The 20,071-nt window shown below is 43.4% G+C and overlaps 1 protein-coding gene across 1 annotated transcript in view; it reads right to left on the bottom strand.

The window, feature by feature from the left end:
• The window catches only part of TMEM200A (transmembrane protein 200A), a 70,932-nt gene extending 59,713 nt beyond the window's left edge, over nt 1-11,219 (bottom strand). Inside the window, exon 1 of the mRNA XM_029224032.1 lies at nt 11,021-11,219. The gene's annotated coding sequence lies outside the window, so the exon portion shown is untranslated. The remainder of the gene's footprint in view (nt 1-11,020) is intronic.
• Between the last annotated feature and the right edge of the window lie 8,852 nt (nt 11,220-20,071).

Here is a 20,071-nt window from a genome sequence, read left to right as displayed (position 1 = left end):
CAAGGCTGGTCTTAGTTCAAATGACAAACCCAGAGAGGTCTTTCCTGACCTTCTGATCTACAGAACCCCAGGCACTCTGTTACATCAGGTTCCTTCCTTTTCTCATAGGACTTTCTACTTCCTGAAACTGACTTGTCTTCCTCATTTAGGATGTACACTCCACCACAACCTTTCTTTTGATCTTTACCCTATCCCCAGCTCCTGGCACATAACATTTTTTTTTTAATTTACTTATTATTTTTGGCTGTGTTGGGTCTTTGTTGCTGTGCATGGGCTTTCTCTAGTTGCAGTGACCGGGGGGCTACTGTTTGTTGCAGTGTGCGGGCTTCTCATTGCGGTGGCTTCTCTTGTTGTGGAGCACGGGCTGTAGAGCGCACGGGCTTCAGTAGATGCGGCACGTGGGCTCAGTAGTTGCGGCTCACGGGCCTAGATGCTCTGCAGCATGTGGGATCTTCCTGGACAAGGGCTTGAACCCTGTCCCCTGCATTGGCAGGCGGATTCCCAACCACTGCGCCACCAGGGAAGCCCCCGGCACATAACATTTATTGAATCAATTATAAATGAATCAACTTCCTACAGAGCTTGCATTTACTACGTTATGCATGATGATTTGAGAACTTTTATATGTTTCATCAGAGAGCAAATAATAAATGTATAGGTCATACTTTCCTACCTGGTTTTCTACACTATCATGGTGTAAGGCACACCTCACATTTGACAAAATGGGTCATAAATATAATTCAACAGCAACTACTGAATGAATCTCAGTAAATAATGATTTGGTGAACAAATGAATGAAAATAATTTTGCTCAAAATTATTGACTGAGATCCACAGAAGAAAATGGAGTCGTAACACTATAATAATATTCTCCAACTTTTAGAAGAAAACCAGAAGTATTTGTATTGTAGTTCTGAATTATTTCTGCAGCAAAAGGGCAGTTGTGGAAAAACTGAAACAGGCACTGAGAAACCACCTCAAATCGGCTGCTGTGGTGAAGTTCAACAGTTCCTTTGCAGTAAACACCCCACAGAGGTCTGAATAAACTCCAAGTTCCTCCTTCTTGTGCAATAAGGCAAGGTTTATCACTCTGAAAACTAGACACTTCGGGCTTCGCTGGTGGCGCAGTGGTTGAGAGTCTGCCTGCCGATGCAGGGGACACGGGTTCGTGCCCCGGTCTGGGAGGATCCCACGTGCTACGGAGCGGCTGGGCCCGTGAGCCATGGCCGCTGAGTCTGTGCGTCCGGAGCCTGTGCTCCGCAGCGGGAGAGGCCACGGCAGTGAGAGGCCCGCGTACCGCCAAAAAACAAAACAAACAAACAAAAAAAACTAGACACTTCGATATGGTTGGCTTGCCTTTGGGAAAGGGAGTAAAACCAGAAGGTTCCAAATTCAGGATCTTTGTTTGGCTCGTTTTGCGCGGATCAGTGACTAAGAGGGCCTCGGGCCTCGGGAAGGAGCGATCTCTCAGGTGTTCACATCCTACCTTAGGGCACAGCCGACCTCAGATTCTACCCATCAGCACTAACTGCTCCTGGGTCGCCTGCTGAGAGCACAGCCCTGAACAAAACAGACCATGCTCCCTGGGGGACAGCCCCTTCACACAGTGTAGGGACCACGAGCTCAACAGTTCCAAATGTTCCACAGTTCCAGGACTGCGAGGACCTGACTGCCAAGCCACAGAGGCGGGCTGGGCAGAGCGTTTGCTCCCAAAAGTGGGGCCTTTGTCCAGCATCACCTTCACTCACAGGTTCTCCACGCCACGGTCTGAAGTGTGCCCTCGCATGATGTGCCTGCCTGTCATTGGCTTTAAAAAGTCATTCACAAGCTAATTTTCTCTCTGTTATGGGTCCCTATCTGAATATTCAGGACCACTTTGTGAGTAAATTTTTTAAAATCGAGTGGTCCATCACAACATTGGACCAACCTCCACTTTAAAAGAGAGGTTTGGGTACAAAGGAACCAAATCAGCAGTTGGCGGAACTGTTACTCATTTTGAAATGGTAGCTTTTCTCATTTAAGAAAAAAATAAATAAACCCCTAGTGCAGGCACGGTGAGGGGGGATTCCCCTGCACTGTCAACCACAAGTTCACTTATTCTGAAAATCAGTCTGGCATTAAGTACCAAAGGTCTTAAAATATTTATACTCTTTGACCCAGGAATTACCTTTCCATGGATCTTGCTTAAAGAAGTAACCTGAAATATGAACAAAGATTTCATCAAAATGCCAGTTATAAGACCAGTTATTTGGAAACAGCCTAACGGTCCAATCTTAAGGGAATAGTTAATAAATTATGGTAAATCATACAATCAAATATTATACAACATTAATAAAGCTTGCCGAGAAGCTGGAAAATATTTAGGACACAAGGTTAAGCAAACAGAGCTCATTGTAATATGTTATTAACTATGGGAAAACATCATTAAATATAAAGGGGAAGAAAAATGCCAGACTCTTATGGGTGTTTTGGGGTCATGGGATTATAGGCAAATTGTCTCCCTGATTTTTTTTTATAGTTACTGTATTTTCCAGAGTTTTCATTAGAAGCATGTATTGCTTTTATTAGAAATAATAACACCCCTTCAGAAATGCTAAGTCTACTGTATCACAAATACTTGCACATGTATGTTCTCATACTTGCACTGAGCTGATCTGATACTTGCTTTGCCAAGTGAGCCAAAAATGCATGCCTCTTCTATACCAAGATCAGCTTAGAGAGAGGACTGAGAATCTTTGGGTTCACACTGCATTTCAGCCCAAAGATGCTGTTTCTCAAAACTGCAAACATACCTTAGCAGCTGCCAACCTATGAGCACCTCTGTGATTAGCTCACTGTTTGTAAAAGAGCATCACTTTTCTCAGCATCACTTTCATCCCAGAAGCCCCTATTCTTCTTTACCTATTCTCATATTTCTACCAGCTTTATTTCAAGGAATCATAGTCACTGACTTGCATGCAGTTCTCTCATTAGATTATGAGATTCTTGAGATCCTTGTCATCCTGACCTCCCCAGAATCTAACAGGGTACCTGGTAAACAGTGGGAACTTAATAAATGCTATTAAATAAAATTTTACAAAATAGGAAGAAAATCACCTCAATAACTCCAAGAGAAGAATTCACTAACAGTATCATATTGCAATGGGAATCTCAGTTGGTGCATGAAATCGGGTACACTTTGGAATATCATTTGCAGTTTATGAAAGAGCACAGTAGACATGATATCCGGGAGCTGGCCCTGGAGTCCTCCTGTTGGATGGAAATGATTTCACAGAGCATCCGCACCAGACAAGGCCACTCTGTGACCGTGGTGAATCAGGACAGAAAGAAGACCACTGTGTAATCCTATCTGCACACAAAAAAACCCACAAATATTATCCAACCCGCAAAATGACCAATATTCCCCTAATCTGGCTAATGAGTATTTGCTGCATCTTTGCCAATTATAATGTCAGCGTCTCTAGTCTTGCTCCTTCTAGATAAGACTTATTAAGATACAAACTCATAGCATTATCACTGTTGTGGCCTCTCCCGTTGCGCAGCACAGGCTCCGGACGCACAGGCTCAGCGGCCATGGCTCATGGGCCCAGCCGCTCCGCGGCATGTGGGATCTTCCCGGACCGGGGCACGAACCCATGTCCCCTGCATCGGCAGGCAGACTCTCAACCACTGTGCCACCAGGGAAGCCCAGTCCTGCTTCTTTAAACCCTCTCCCAAATCACTTACAAGACCAAATCCTATAATCACGCATTTCTAACACCCTTTTACTGCGACACCCCATGTTTTCCTGTGGTGTACCTTTTCCCTCACTGTAACAAGTAGCAAACCCAACCTGTTCAACTACAAGTCATTTCCCCGTGGTCTCTGGCTCATTGAGAAGTTTAGTCATCCTACCTGGAAAACGCTTGTCTCTTATTTCTGCCCACACATACTTATCAGAACTCCCAGAAGCTTCCCCGGATCAGCCTTCCAGGTTTCAGGTGGCTTCACTCCTTTTAGTTTCCATAACATTTATGTTCACCTGCTACTGTTAAGTTTGTGTTTCATAATACTGGCTGGCACTGTGATCCTGATGACTCTCTGAAAAATACTGCCGACTCTGAAATCATATCATTCCATCGTGCTGCTTTAAAAGTTTACGCATGGTTGTCCTACCTCCCCAAATAGGCTATGAATTCTCAAAACTATGTCTCAAATATTTCTTTTCACTTACCTTTTCATTCCCTTTCTTCTTATCATATGTATACACAGTTCACTGCAAACAGCGAACGTCTACATCCAGTCATAAATTACACAGAGACCGATTTGACCTTGCATTTGTTGGGGAATGATATATCACTCATATTTCATCAGTAAATAGTTTCATTTAGAGCATCTTCAAGTATAGACCTTTATAGCTGGAGTGTATTCCACATACCTGCTACATTCAGTATGTGCTAATGCTCTTCTTCTCTCTCCAACTCTCTCCATATATGTATCTATTTCTTATTTATCATATTTCTGGGAAAAGTACCTTTGTGTATAAAGGTAAATTCAGGCCATGGCAGCTGGCAGAGGTCCCTTCTCTTCAACTGAAGTCAGTGACTAAAATTAAGCCCTCCAAACATTTGACTTGCTGACGTATCTATCCTGCATGATGATAGCGATCCTGCACTGAGGGGGAAAAACCTACTAGGTTATTAAGTTTTCTGCCAAAGCCAGATACAGTCCTGCTGGACAACGCCATTCAGGTGACCTGCTCTCAGCTCACATTAAGATGTCTAAACGTTCACTCACGATGTCCCTTCCCAACCATACAACCCTGCTGACTTCCCCCTGTCTATGGCCCAGGCTTGAAATTGACCTTGCCCTGCCAGGACCAGGATGTCTCCCTGAAGATCCAGGATGAGGTGGAGATACAGATATATCTCGGTTTCCATGACAGCTCCTTGATTTTCCAGTCTGGCTCCAGGAGCTCAGGCAGTAATTTAACTTCTCTAAGCCTTCATTTCCTTGCTCAAAAAAAAAAAAAAGCCAAGATATACCTCCTCCCAGGAGTCTAATGAAGACTCAGTGAGATTATGTATCTACGGCACATGGCAGATGCTCTACAAATGTTAGCTTTTTTTTCCCTTAATAGTACCTGACAACTAATAGAACTCCGTCTCCCTCTAAGGAGTTGCCCGTTGCCCATGCCGTATTCTTATTGACTTACGCCACGAAGGATATTTAAAGCAGGGCAGATGGCAGAGTTCCTGTTCTCAGATCAACAATCAAGCTCTAGTTCTATTGATCTGCCCACCTATTCAACTTCCTGATGCTGTTCCCACTCACTTTCCTCCCTGTACCCAAACCCCAAACCAAGAATCTACGCCTGTTCTATTCTTACTGTGGCACTCTTGTCCAGTTTGCCACTGAGCACGAATGCTCTACACCTTCACCCTGATAGCCTCTATTCCATCCCCTCTGTCTGACCTGGACTCCTGGCACTCTGGTTGCCTACTGGGAGGCCCAATATGGGGCCCACCATTCAATTTGGTCTGATATACTAGATTCTGACCTTGACCTTGAGAGGTGGTGTTGCGTAGTTTAAGCACAGGCTTTTGTTTCAGGCTGCCAGGGTTTGAATCCCAGGTCTACTTCTTAATGACCACATAACCTTGAGCAACTTATTTACCTCCCTAACTTTTAGCTTTCTCACAGTAGAGGGCTTTTATGAGATTTCAATAACATAATGAATGTAAAGCATTTACCATGGGACTTGGCATACTAGGTAGGTCTTTAATAAATGTCAGTGCTACACATAAATATGTTTTGCCCCTAGGACACGTGGTGGCCACAGGCCTCCTTTCGATGCAGTCCAGTTGCTATGAATCTACCTACAACACACAGCCACTTCACCTACTGGCCCAGCCTACCTTCCTGGTTTGGCTCCCCTTGATCTGTTTCAACCTACCAATCTTTTTGTCAACACAGATGCTCCTTCATCCTCACCAGACCTTAATAATGTTGCTCACACATGCCAATATTCTAATTTGGGACCTATTACCTTAGGTCTCCTAAGTGGTAACCCTAATCTGTGCCTGCTGCCTCCCCTCTGCCCATTTTCCACAAATTCAATAAACTTGTATAAACAATAGTTCTGTGTTCATCACCTTACTTCCTTGTTCAAACTGTCACTGTGCCACTGGGTGTCTAATCTCATAATGCCCAAAGTAGGGGTCTCTACTCAAATGATCCCTAGAAGACCAGGACTTCTGGAAATAAAATCCCTAGGCTGGAAATAAGGCGCAGGGGTATTTGCTAAAAGCACATGGACATGGATAAATGGTGGGCTCCTCATTTAATAATATTCTGGGGGCTTCCCTGGTGGCGCAGTGGTTGAGAGTCCACCTGCCGATGCAGGGGACACGGGTTCGTGCCCCGGTCCGGGAAGATCCCACATGCCACGGAGCAGCTGGGCCTGTGAGCCATGGCCGCTGAGCCTGCGGGTCCGGAGCCTGTGCTCCACAACGGGAGGGGCCACGGCAGTGAGAGGCCCGCGTACCGCAAAAAAAAAAAAAAAAATATTCTGGATCCTCTTAGCAAAGTCTAGACATGGAGGGAATTATTTCATCACCTAGCTTTGCCTTGGCTGGGAGGAAGGTCCCACTTCTGGAATTTGCATGGCCGTGGTCACCTGAGTTGCTTCCATGTGCAAACTTCACATCGTTGTGCAAGTGGCTGTCTCAAAATGGAGGGGGCAATTCTCCACAATAATAGACATGTTGTTTTTGATTGGCAGCCTCATTGTCTTGGGAGATCTATATGATCTTAACAGAGATCATGTCAATCATGGTGCCTCTACCGGTCTCCTTTTCCCCATCCCACCACTAGCATCACATATATACAGGGTTGGGCACATGATCCAGTCCAAGACTGTCACAGTAGCACTGTCTGCTGGACGCAGAGACTGATTCAATGACTTCCATAGCAGGGCCAACCATAGCCCTTTCAGGAGATTTCTATAAATGGGACCTGGAAGAGAGAAGACCTCTCTTTCCTATGGATCAAAAGCCAAAGGATGCAGGTTTGGAACTACCAATGGTCACCTTTCTTAGCACGTAGAAAGAGGCCTCAGAATGAAGCTGATTCAGAAAGAAGAGAAGCTGAGAAATGAGGAGAGACAGAAAGAACCTTAACAAAGTCATGTGATGCTCTGGGTTCTAGCCATGACTAAAGCAAAGTCCATGTTTGGACTTTCCAGTCACATGAGCCAATAAATCTACTTTTTCTGCCTAACGCAGTTAAATGTAGGTCCCTCGAGTGTATAACCAGATGAATCCTGATCAGCTCCCTTCCACAGGAACACAGGGGGAGGGGGAGGGGACTTGACCCCCTTTAGTGCACTTGACACCCCTTTAGTGCTTGGAGCAGAGTGACAAGGACACTGTAGGAAGGAATGCACACATCCACGTCTTCACACTTTGCTCACATTCCCATGAATTTTGTGTAATTTCACCTCTGGTGACAGTTTCCAAAGCACAATTTGCTATTGGAACATATCCCATTAATTAACAGTACAATGGTCCAAGAATCCCCGGCTTTATATGAGAATTTCCTTTTTCCTATTGCACTCAAAACTCTTGGAAAAGTCTTATCAATGACTGTAATAATCAAATCACCAGAACTCCTGCTGGGAATGGGGAGGGAGATGAGATCAGGAGGAAGCCCAGAACAGGAGTAATCAAACTAAAGATTAACAATCAGAATTCCAGATGTGTCAGGTCTTGATCTCACAATTGGAGATTCTTATCTTCCAGAATGTAACCTAAATTTTTACTCAGAAATTTGAAACTCCACTAAAATCTGATGCCACCCTTATATCTCTCTCCCATTTACACAGGGTTTCCAAAGTGTGTTCTAGCTTTTCCTGTTCCTACAGAAAGGCAATGGAGTGTACTGGTGCAAACATGCTTTGAGAAATTAGTCCTGGTTTCATCACCTTTCTGCTTGAATAAACTCTTGTGGTTGTAATGAAAATCGATTGGCATTATGTGTGAAAATTCATCGAAAACCATCAAGTACTAAATGAATGTTGCTATTTATTACTTTGGGTTTTTTTGTTTTTTTTTTTTTGCGGTACATGGGCCTCACTGTTGTGGCATCTCCCGCTGCGGAGCACAGGCTCTGGATGCGCAGGCTCAGTGGCCATGGCTCACAGGCCCAGCCACTCCGCGGCATGTGGGATCTTCCTGGACCGTGGTACGAACCCATGTTCCCTGCATCAGCAGGCGGACTCTCAACCACTGCGCCACCAGTGAAGCCCCTGTTATGTATTTTAAACTCATATAATCAACGATGGGCCAGATGCCCCAGGTCAGATCTCCTTGACTTTCTATTATATGGTCATTATTCCTTCCCTGTGTCCAACACAGCCTGTCTTCCCCCAACCCAAACTCTACTCACCCACCCCACCACCACCCACACCTCAACCTGATTTTTCCTCATAATGCAGCATTTTTAAAAGAGGATGAAAAGATCACAGTCCAAAGTGCTTGGTCTTGTCGATGAAAGCAGAGAGGCTCAGAAAAGCCTAGAAACATACCCAGGGCCACATCATTAGTGTCTCAGCCAGGACAACAACTTGGCTTTTCCAACTCCCCATCCAGTGTCCTTGGAAATCCACCATCCTGCTCCCCAGTATGAACCAGTCCCCTGATGCTCAAGGACTACTCCAGGTGCTCAGCGATCTATGGCACATTTTCCAGTCCCCTCCCCGCCAGCCTGTAAGCTCCCATAGGAGAGGCTACTTTGCTGTCCTTCAGCAAGCCTGGCACCATAACAAGTGTTCACCCATGTTTTCTGAATGCTTGGGCACATATCAGACCTTAGCAGACAAAATATATCTTAAGTCCTGAAATGAATACACTTGATAAAACTGCAAATCATATCTTCCGTCATAAAATGAGGGGTCCATCTCACTGCCGATTTGTTTTTTCCATCTCTACACAAGTTCTTTTTGCAGATGTGTTCTGCTTGACCAAACTCCCCATGCAGCCTCTCATTTAGGGAGACCAACACTAAATGAAATTTATTTTAAAACTGCCTCCTCTTTTAAAAGACTGTACAGTCTATTGATAAGTAATATGCATTACCATGAAGACTATTTTATCTTCTACTAATTTTGTTTAAGAAATGTAAAAAGTGACATCTGCTTTTATTTTTGCTCTTATCTATTTTCCTAAATTAAAATGAATTTCTTTTCCTTTATACTGAGAATTATCATGGGAAACAAACCATTCAAATCCACTCCCTCTGTATGTCAGTAGTTATCTTTCTCCGTCCAATGAGCTGTTGTCAAAATTCTGAAACTACAAAAGTCCAAGTATAGCGATCTCACTCTGGGAAGATTCAAAAGCTTCACTAATAATTCCTCCAAGTTGGAATACAAGTGCAGCCATCATTCTTTACAATGATCTTTCCTGAAGAATCCATTCTGCTTATGGGTGCCTTTGGAATACTACATGTGTTTCTCTGGACCTGACTCAGAAGCAGCAGGTAAATCTCTATGTGCCAGCTGCCTGGAAATTGCATACAGAAGCTCCCCACACAACTCACTTTCACTGAAAGATTCCCCAGCCTAGGATACAAAGCTAATTATAACCAGGGTTACAAATGATACCTAAATCATCTCACAATTATGAGCTCTGTAGTAGGACGTCATTAGAGAAAAATCATTCCTAACCCTTCAGTATATATATTTTGAGTGAAAAATATCTCATAACATTACTTTACTAAAGCATTTAACTATAGTTTCTACTTAATAGAAGCATTACTTTCTGTTAAGAAGAATGCCTATTCTTCATTTAAGCTGTTTGAAAAGCATGAAACTAAAGCAGATGCTTCTGTATGGGGAAAAAGTAGTGGAAAAATAAAGTAAGATTTGAGAAGTTCCGAAATTTAGCCTACTTTTTACAAAATGGTAATATATTCTAGTATCAGTAGCCAAATAACAAACTTGAAGGTCATTTTATAAGAGTTTCCATAACGCAAGACGTGACAAACCAGCAAAGTAAATAGCTTTCATAGGAGCTGGTAATAATTTATTCATAAAGCACTACAGAAAGTGTATCTCAGAACTCGGTTTGACAGCAAAACCTAAAAGTTCAATATTCTTACTGACAAATAAGAATAGTTGTTGATTCTTGAAGTGTTTTCTGTATGTACAGTTTTCCACAAGTACTTCTGAAGGTCTTTAGAAGAAAACTCCGGGTAAGAGACACTTTAGCCTAACACCAGACTGAGGTGTACTTGGTCTGACTTCAATGAGTAAATTACATAAATGTGAAGCATCTGACTATCTGGCATTACCAATGCCTGAAACTGGTATTGAAATAGTGAACTGTTCTTATTACAAATATCACCTCACACACACATACACATACTTCTCAGTCGAAATCTAGCCGCAGTAAATACACACAGAGAGCTTGTACCTACAAAATGTGAAATGCTGGCTTGGGCAATTAATTATAGCAAAAGAATGATTAATGGAGAAAATCTTTCAAACCCTCAGCCCTTTCTCTTAAGGACAGGCTCCATAGGGAGAAGAATAGTGCTGAACTTGGCAAACAATTGCTTCGCGTCTCCATTTCGCCTACGAAGATACTACCACATACAGATATTGCTTTAGGAAACCCTGACCACACTTTGCTCTTGCCAAGGACTACTATAAATTACGCTGTGGACATCTTTACAGAGAATGCTGAGTCTCTGGAACGAAGACAAAGGAGGGTGTAGCTTGGAGAAACCCAGCCAGGCGCTCCAAGGCTCCGGGTTCTGAGAGGCTGCCCCTCACGGCTCCTCTTGCGCTCTGAGGACTGGGGAGTCCGGAACTGACGGCGGGCTTGGTTTATTTCGCAAACTTCAGGAGACAGTGTTTACCCTAACTCCGGGGTCCCAAGCGGGGCGGGGGAGGGGGAATAAAGCAGCGCCCCGTTTCAGCTGCACTGACTGCCCACCCACCTCCCCACCGCCGGCAGCACCCTTTCCTTCCCCCTCACCTGTCCTGAGCTCGGGGCCTCGGGGGTCCGGTCGCCTGTCGCGGCTCTCACTCCCGGAGCTGGTGCGACGTCCGGCGCCTCCGGAGCCGAACGAAGGAGGCGACGGGGTCGGGGGCGTCAGCAGGAAGCTCGGCAGCCGCGGGCAGCCGCGGTCTCGCTCCCCATCCCGGCGGGGCTCGGGCAGCGGTCGCGGCGCTGCCACGGCAGGCGGATGAGTCAGGCGAGGGGGCGGGCGGCGAGGTGTGCGGGCCGGCGGAGGGGAGTGGCGGCGGCGGCCTCTGGGCGGGGGGCGCGTCGCTGTCTGTGCCCGCCGTGGGTCGCCGGGACGCCGGCCGCAGCCGTAGGGCGCACGGAGTCCGAGCGCTCCCGCCCTCGGAGGTCACCCGGCGCGGTGCGCCGGGCAGGGGACAGGGAATCGCTGCTCAGTCGTCGCCGCCGCCGCACAAGAAAGACAAAAGGGACCGGGAGCTGGGAAGGGAAAAGTTTTCTGCTCGGCTCCTGAAAGATGCCCACCGAACCTCACGCCCCAAGCGCTGAAGAGGAGGCTGGGGACGGGGTGCAGGGGGCCGGGCGGGCTACCAGGAGCGTGGCCACGCGATCGCGACCTGGTGCACGCCAAGCTCCAGCCGTCCACGACCCGTGGGCACTCCCCCGGCCCGGCCGCCCCTAATCTCGCCGCCAGCCTCATCCTCGAGGATGCAGACAAAATCCAATCCTCTCCCTCCAGGACCCCCAGCCCCCAAGACCCGTGCAGCGGCCGCAAAGTTGCACTTCCATAACAGGGAATCACCGCAGACAAAAACCTATCTTTGAGAACAAAATACCTGCTTCCAGGAGCTCTTCTCCGGGCTGGAAGGCCAGAGGGTGGAAACGGACACTCCCACCCTCGGGGCGAGCCTCTCGCTGGAACCCCAGGTCTCAGAGCCGGGGTCCCGCCAGTCCCCGGAGGAGTGGAGAAGACCCGGCTGAATCCCGGTTTTCCTGGAGCAGGCGCTGCAGGACCCTGGCTCCACGCCCCTCGGACTCTTTCTTATCAGACGCCGCCTGGGCGGGTCGGGGTCCCCCTGGCGGGCTGCGCGGGCGCTGCGCAAGCGGAGCCAAACACCGCGCGGAGCGGACACCGCGAACGTCCGCTACCTACACCGGTCTGGAGCGCCCACCAGATCTAGCCCGGAAAGGGGCTCCGGGAGAGCGGCTCGGGGGCGAGGGTCATGGGCAGGGAGGACGAGAGCGAACCGGATCGTTGAGGGCTTCGATGAGCAGTGCTTAGGTTCAACTCCAAACATCACAGTCAAGGAGGGGTGTAGGTTAATCCTCCTTGCCCCCAAACATCCTGTGAGTGGGGACTGTGCCCTATTCATAGAGTAAAATGTTATGATAGTTACCTCCTATTCCGCAGAGACAGAACTGATGGTTGTATATATGCCGGTCAGTTCAGTAAATAAAGTTTTATGTAAAACTCTGGATTACCAGATATTCCAACCACAACCCTGGCAGGTACAGAGCATACAATCCACCAGCGCAGGGAGTGGGTTGTACCTATGTGTCTCCTGAATGCATTTGAGCTGGTAACTAGAGGGCAAGTATGGCATTCTAGTGCAGTGTATTTGTGTCTTTCAATGTGCAATCTGCTGATCTCATTTTCAAGAAGGGTTTGTTTCTGGATGTGGAAAATGTATGCGAGAGGGAGAGAGAGAGAATAGAATTCCATGCAAAATTTTAACATCAAAAAAAATCTTGGAAATCAGATAGGGCAGTGAAGAGAGATTGCTGTAGAAATGGATTTCTTTGGTACAATCTTCCTGTCTCAACTAGAAGAACTTGGAGATTTGGCACTTTTAGTAAAAATTTCACAATCGAAATGTTAAAAACAAAACTAAAAACTAAAAGGGTTGGAAGTTGGAAGGGGGTGGAGAAATGAGTCACTGCTGTAAACCATCTGTGGTTTTATTTTTGCCCCACCTGTTTCTATAATCTCTAGCCCACAGCCAACTGCTCAACTCACTTAGGTGTTCTTACACATTTGCCCAGGCATCCCATTAAAGGAGTGTGATTCCATGGTGCCTTCCTTCTAATCGTAGCCTCTACTTTTTATGACTAAATATCTTGAAACCACATTTCTCTGTAAAGCTCCTGAGAGAGGATATCTCCTGATTATGTTCAGTAGCTTTCTAGCAAATGAAGAATGGGCTCATGGTGTCCATCAGGACCATTAAACATGACATCCTAAGACAAGTAGTGACACATTTAAAATGGTCATCTAGCCATGTTACACAGTGAAAGACTGAGCCTCCCTCAAAGATGCAGGCCATGAAATAAGGAATAAGCACATTCTTTTGGCCACAAATATTGATGATTCATTTCTGAACTTAGATTTTAAAAAAGAAGCCGAAAAATGGACTACATAAGATCACCAAAGGGGAATTATTTACATTTCTGTTAAAAATAATTACTATTAGTCTCAGAAAAAACGGGGTAAAATATTCTATAAATAGAGGATTATCTGCAATTCAGTAGACCAAGCAACTCCCAAGATATTATTTATAAATTCTTCCCTGGCATTGAGTGCTCAAACTCAGGTAAATTATTTAATCTCTGCTAATGGCCAGTATCCCTCCATCTGGGAAAAGCACAGCAAAAATACCAGGTCAGTAATGGATTTTGAATTTAGCTCCATATTTTCTTTTGAGGTAATGGATGGAAGCTCTCACCATCAAGCTGCACTGCACTTCACATATAATATTTTTTACAGTGTCCTTCTGAGATGTGTAAATTTCCACTAGAACAAACCCATCTTACAAGAGTGCATAGTGGGAACAGAACATTCCCTATAATTCAAGCTCAACTATGTACTAACAGAGGGACTTGAAACTTCATTTTTCCCATCCCTTAAGTAGGAACAAACCTATTTCAAAGTATTTTTGCACAGATTAAATGAAATAATACATGTAAGACTCTGTTTACCTGTGACACAGTTCCTCAACACATATTTAGTTACACATACACACCACAAACTTGTTTTAATGCTGTTAACATAGTAAAAAAGAAGACTCTTCCTCTGGAATCAAGAATTGACTTGAGAAAAAATGTTGAAATGTGAAGTTCAACATTTTCATTCTTTTTTTTTTTAATTTAATTTATTTATTTTTGGCTGTGTTGTGTCTTCGTTTCTGTGCGAGGGCTTTCTCTAGTTGCGGCAAGCGGAGGCCACTCTTCATCGCCGTGCGCGGGCCTCTCACTATCGTGACCTCTCTTGTTGCGGAGCACAGGCTCCAGACGAGCAGCCTCAGTAGTTGTGGCTCACAGGCCTAGTTGCTCCGCGGCATGTGGTATCCTCCCAGACCAGGGCTCGAACCCGTGTTCCCTGCATTAGCAGGCAGATTCTCAACCACTGCGCCACCAGGGAAGCCAACATTTTCATTCTTGGTACACTACAAATATAAGCCCGATGGATGGCAAAACATTTTGAATGAATTCATTTTGAAAACATATATTAAAATGAAAAAGAACAAGTATTCATAAGCAGATCGTGTAACAAGGTTAAGGGAAGGCTTATTAGAAGGTTTATATGGGATGGTAGTCATTTGCTTTTGCCATAAATGTAGCCCATAGCATCTCCAGACCTAAGAAAAAAATTCCTCAACCAGAAAATAAAAATATCTTTAATGGCAAACAAATGGAATTGTTTGCCAGACTCTTATCTGAATTACTTTGTTCCAGCTGTGAAATAGATTTGATAGTCATAAAGCCCCTGAGGAAGCTTTTCCGGTGCCCAGAGTTGCTGTTTCAAAGTAAGGGGTAAAGAAGGACAAAGTCAAAGAAAATTATCTGCCTGAGTTCATCCTTAAAATACGGAATTAGGTGGAAAGAATCCAGAAGAAAGTAAAAGGTAGCAGAAATACATTTAAAATTAAAATTTTAAATCATTTTAATTTCACTGTTATTTTGAGTAGCATTTTGCCATATTTAAAATTTTTCTCTCTCATTATGTACAAGTGGTTAATAGTTGAGTAGATTTAGCAGCAGAAAGATGTTGCTAGTTTCTGTTCATCAAATGTGCAACTTAGATATCTCAAATAGATATTTTATAATGTTGAGGCTGACGATATTACTTAAATATTTTATGAATTCTCTATTTGATAATAAACCTGATTAGATTCTTTCTACCTGAGTAGCACTAGTGGCATACACTTTTAAAATGCAGACGCGGGCACCCTCTCTCCCTTCTAAAGCCCCAGTTCTGGGCTTCCCTGGTGGCGCAGTGGTTGAGAGTCCGCCTGCCGATGCAGGGGACACGGGTTCGTGCCCCGGTCCGGGAAGATCCCACATGCCACGGAGCAGCTGGGCCTGTGAGCCATGGCCGCTGAGCCTGCGCGTCCGGAGCCTGTGCTCTGCAACGGGAGAGGCCACAACAGTGAGAGGCCCGCGTACCGCAAAAAGATAAAAATAATAAAAAAATAAATAAATAAAGCCCCAGTTCTTTCCTCTGGACAGATTTGTACCTACTTATATAAAGGGAAGGATCACCACATAGCTGCTAGAAAGCCAAGAAGTACTTTAAAAATTTCTGACTGTGTGTTTTGTTACAAGAATCTACCCATAGAAAATATTAGAGGTTTGAGAGAAATGGCAGAGAAGATGGTAGTGGTGGCCCACCTGTTCTACTGTCCATGGTACTGAACCAGTCAAGGTGCATGAGCACCTGGCTGCTCAAAGTGTGGTCTGAGGTTCGGCAACATTGGCATCACTGAGGAGTTGTTAGAATAGCAGGATCTCAGTCCCAGCCCAAACCTACTGAATGATATTCTGCAATTAACAACATCCTCAAGTGACTAGTCTGCTTGTTGAAATTTGAGAAGTGTTAACACAAGGACACAATTCTCACTGCCTTGTGACTTCCCTAGTTCTCTGCTTATATCACCCCTCAATTCAGTCCCCTCCAGAGGCATACCCCAAATGTTGCCCTTTTAGCTACATTTTATTTGGTGATGGTCGTGTGGTGTTACCTGGAGAGCATAGCCTTTGAATCAAACAACTTGTACTGACCGTTCTGAGCTTCATCGTTCTCACTCATAAAGTGTCAATAATTATAGTATGTCCTTATGATGCTGTTTTAATGATTCAATGATAATAAAATAGGAGCCTGGTACATAGCAGATGTCTCTCAACCATTGTGTGAATGCTACATCCTCTAACCAGGATGGAGGCCCTCTTTACATAACATTCTCAGGCATGGTGAAAACTTATCGTAAAAAAGTTTAATCACCAGTTCCTGCTCAATCAAATCAATAGCACATTACATACACATTAAATTAATAATATTCAATAAAACAAAAATTTAAAACCTACCAAATCTTTCAGTTTAGTGTTTCTTCACCCATAATTTAATTTATTTCACATGTTGTATGATTCCTTTTATATGAAATATCCAGAAAAGATAAAGCCTTGGATATAGAAAGCAGTTTAGTGGTTACCAGGATCTGTTGGAGAGGGAATGGGGTATGACTGCTAAATGAATTCAGGGTTTCCCTTTTGAGGTAATGAATATTCCACCTATAATTTATGATCTGGAGTAAAGAAAGATAATGTCTTTCTTGACAGTTATATTAGATCTTTTTTATTAATTTAGTACAAGATGACTTGTCATTTTGAAATAAAAAATGTTTATAAATATCTGGAAGTCTTAATTATACTACCAACGGAAATCTGTACATCACACAGCTGACTCTGTAAACAGTAATCATTTACACTTATGTACAGACCTTAATTAAGCCATGATGTTGGTAAAATAGAATGCAGCTTTAACTGTGCTATTTAGAAGCCCTGGGAATACCCTTTCCCACATTTATTTTAGAACATTAGGAAATGTTGAAATATTCATTTTTCAAAAGAAATGTCAAACCTGATCATCTTCTCTATTACAATAGTAATTTGATGAGTTTTGACACTTAGGATCTTTGCTCATTGTGCCATTGCTGATCTGAAAGCACCTGTTTCTATAAGGGAATGAGCTGTAATGAACTCGAGCAGGTCAAATCTTCTTTTAGGCACTACATTCAGTTTTTAAAGTTGCTGGAAAGCAACCTTTAAAATACCTTAGCTGTCATTCCTTTCAGCTCCCTCATTTTTAGATTTATGAACACAAGATAAGTGCCTGTCTCAGGATCATATAACCAGAGAGTGGTGCGAACATGATCATAACCCAAGTCTTTCTATTCCTACTCAGTGCTTATTCAACACTTGTAAAACATGACTAATGAAAGGCTGTTTTAAAATCCCCAGGCAACTGAGAGATTTCAGCACGTCCCTGGAAGTATATACATTTCCCCAGCCTTACCATGCCTCCACACCTAAGGAAACAGTTTCCGATAAAATAAGTAGAACCTCAGTTTTAGATTGTTCATTCATTAATTCAGAAAGCATTCACATAATGTATTGGACATTATATTCAGTTAGGATCTTATAAAAATCAGAGTTCGAGCTCTTTTCTTCATATTTGTGTCCTGGTATGTTTGGCACTTCCATAAGCATATAGTTGCAGAGTGAAAAGTGCCTAATTAGGGTAGAAAATGGTGATATAAAGTTAAAGTCATCAGAAATCCTTTCAGAAGCTATGGTTCAAAGGAGATATCAAAGACAGGGGGATACAAGATCTTGGCTTTAAAAAACAAGGAGGCTTCAAAAGATCGACAAAAGGGGTACAGAAATCAAAGAAGGAGGACTGTGCATGCAATTTCCAGAGGATGAAACAGTGTGGTACATTCAGATGTGTGTTGGTTAAGCCAGTGTGGCTGGAGTGTGGAAGTAAGCCAGAGCTGTAAAAAGGATTGGAGAGATAGGCAGGGACAAGCTCACAAAGGGCCTTGCATCCCAGGTTAAAGAGTTTACATTTTAACCTTGAGAAATTAAGGAACATTAAAATGTCCCTTTGGCAGCAGTGGTAGAGGTTGGTTGGAAAGGATGGGGGACCCAGAAGCAGGCAGGCAAAGATGTTAGAAGATTTTTGTAACAGCCCAGGCAAGGGAAGATGATGGACTGAACTAGGACTTTGGAAATAGGGATAAATTGGAGAAATTCAGAACATAAATGTCTTTATTTATGGTTTCTAGCACTGGGGTTCCATGAACAGAGCAATGTATTGCCTTTTCTGTTCATAACATTTCTGCTATATAAGAAATGAAGGCTAAGAGTTCATGGGCTATTTTCACCACAGCCTAATTCTGCGTCCTTAAAAACATACAATCTGTTCAAGAGTTAAAATTCAGATATATATGAAAGCAATAGATTGCAGTATTGTCCCTAGCAACAAAAATACCATAGTGAACCTTCACATATTACTTACAGTAAGGAAGGCACTATTTAAGCATTTTATATTTATTAACTCTTCACAACAACTTTCTAGGGTAAGTGCTAATTTCTTCCCATTTTACAGATGAAATAACTGAGACCTAGGAAGTTAAGTAATTTGAATAAGTTAGTAAGTGGAGGAACTGGGCTTATGAGCACGTGCAGCCTGCTGCCAGAGTCTGGGCTCTCAAGAACTATGTTAACTGTTTCTCAGTGAAAACTGGAAATCACCCCGTGCTCATCACTAGTTAAGTTATGATGTTCATACAATGGAATACCATGCAGCATTAAACAGAAAAGATCTATAACCAGTGATGTGGGTAGATGTCAAAGAGACACTGTTAAGTGAGAAAAGAAGTTGTAGAACATCTTGAATAGTGTGATCCCATCTTTGCTAAAAAGTGTGTGTGTGTGTGTGTGTGTGTGTGCGCGTGTGTAAGGCATGGAAGGATATATACTAAAATATTAGCAGAGGCTACCAATGGGGAATAAAATTAAACAGTGAGAGGATTCTTCTAATTTTTATTTTATACAATTTAGTTTTTTAAAATTGTTTTATAGTGACATTATGTTACTTTTATAATGAACATTCAAAAAATGACAATAACAACCTTGGAGACCTTTCTTTCCTCTGTAACTCTGGACCTAGCAACAGGATGGATCTTACTTATAAATGACAGATTTAGGAAGTTCACCTTCATATTTTCAGAGCTTTTCTCCAAAACTGACATATACAAGCAACCACAAATTTAAGAACTAGGTTTCACCTTATAATTCATCAGCTAAAATATAAAATTTCTGAAATTCTTCCTGAGATCTGCAAACTGAATTGAAAGCTTCCTGAACTTTCATTATATCTAAATGAAAGTCACAAGGAATCTTTTGCAAATGCAATCAATCTGCAGCTTCATTGTCTTTCTTTCTTTTAGGTGTGTGAAAGAATAATTTACTTCAAAATGTGGAAAAAGATAAGGTAATGGTTGCCTGATTTTCTGTTATCTTGCTAGCAAGAGCATTATCTACTTATACTCTTCTGCTTCTATGGGAGAATGCAACTTTTTGCTGTAGTATATTTGATTAGCAACCATCAAATAATTTTTAAAAAAACAGAAAGTGATACATTATTGCTTTTAGAGAAATTAATCCTATTCACTGACCATGTACCAGTGAATAGGAAATTTAGAATTTCTTTTCCTACTGACAAGATAAGTCCCCATTCTTCAAGTGTTTGTCACATCAGCTCTTTTTCTTTTTTTTTTTTTTTTTTCTTTTGGTACGCGGGCCTCTCACAGTTGTGGCCTCATCCATGGTGGAGCACAGGCTCCGGACGCGCAGGCTCAGCGGCCATGGCTCACAGGCTCAGCCGCTCCGCCGCATGTGGGATCCTCCCAGACCGGGGCACGAACCCGTGTCCCCTGCGTTGGCAGGCGGACTCTCAACCACTGCGCCACCAGGGAAGCCCCAAATCAGCTCTTTTGTCTTCCTATAGACTTTCTCATTAACTACTTAAACGTAAGTTGACAAGTGCCAACAAAAAATTGAGAACAGTGCTTTCACAAAGTTTACCGAATATAATCATGAACAATGCTCTTTTACAGTGTTTAAGTGTATAGTGTGCCAGAAAGTTTTCCTTCACAGATTGATTAATTACCTAATAGAGAATTTGAAATTACTTTTTTAACCTTGAGAGAGAAGATAAACACT

This window comes from Monodon monoceros, unplaced genomic scaffold (genome assembly GCF_005190385.1).
Source record: "Monodon monoceros isolate NGI ecotype Baffin Bay Population unplaced genomic scaffold, NGI_Narwhal_1 Super_Scaffold_15, whole genome shotgun sequence".
Taxonomy (NCBI): domain Eukaryota; kingdom Metazoa; phylum Chordata; class Mammalia; order Artiodactyla; family Monodontidae; genus Monodon; species Monodon monoceros.
Note: the sequence above shows the minus strand (reverse complement) of the source record. Positions and strands in the feature narration are given on the sequence as shown.